Source organism: Limulus polyphemus, unplaced genomic scaffold (genome assembly GCF_000517525.1).
Source record: "Limulus polyphemus unplaced genomic scaffold, Limulus_polyphemus-2.1.2 Scaffold1670, whole genome shotgun sequence".
Taxonomy (NCBI): domain Eukaryota; kingdom Metazoa; phylum Arthropoda; class Merostomata; order Xiphosura; family Limulidae; genus Limulus; species Limulus polyphemus.
In genome coordinates, this window is record NW_013667280.1 from 231,243 (window position 1) to 231,597 (window position 355).

Genomic DNA, 355 nt, shown 5'->3' on the forward strand with positions numbered 1-355 from the left:
ACATTAGACATTCAATGTAATAATCCTGTCTATACTAAGATCTGCATTAGTAAATTAAAACGGTTTCCTAGTAAGCTCAGTCAGATGAAAACTAGTGTTCAAGGTAAGCACGTTAGACATTCAATGTAATAATCCTGTCTATACTAAGATCTGCATTAGTAAATTAAAACGGTTTCCTAGTAAGCTCAGTCAGGTGAAAACTAGTGTTCAAGGTAAGCACGTTAGACATTCAATGTAATAATCCTGTCTATACTAAGACCTGCATTAGTAAATTAAAACAGTCTCCTAGTAAGCTCAGTCAGATGAAGAGAAAACTAGTGTTCAAGGTAAGCATGTTAGACATTCGATGTAATAA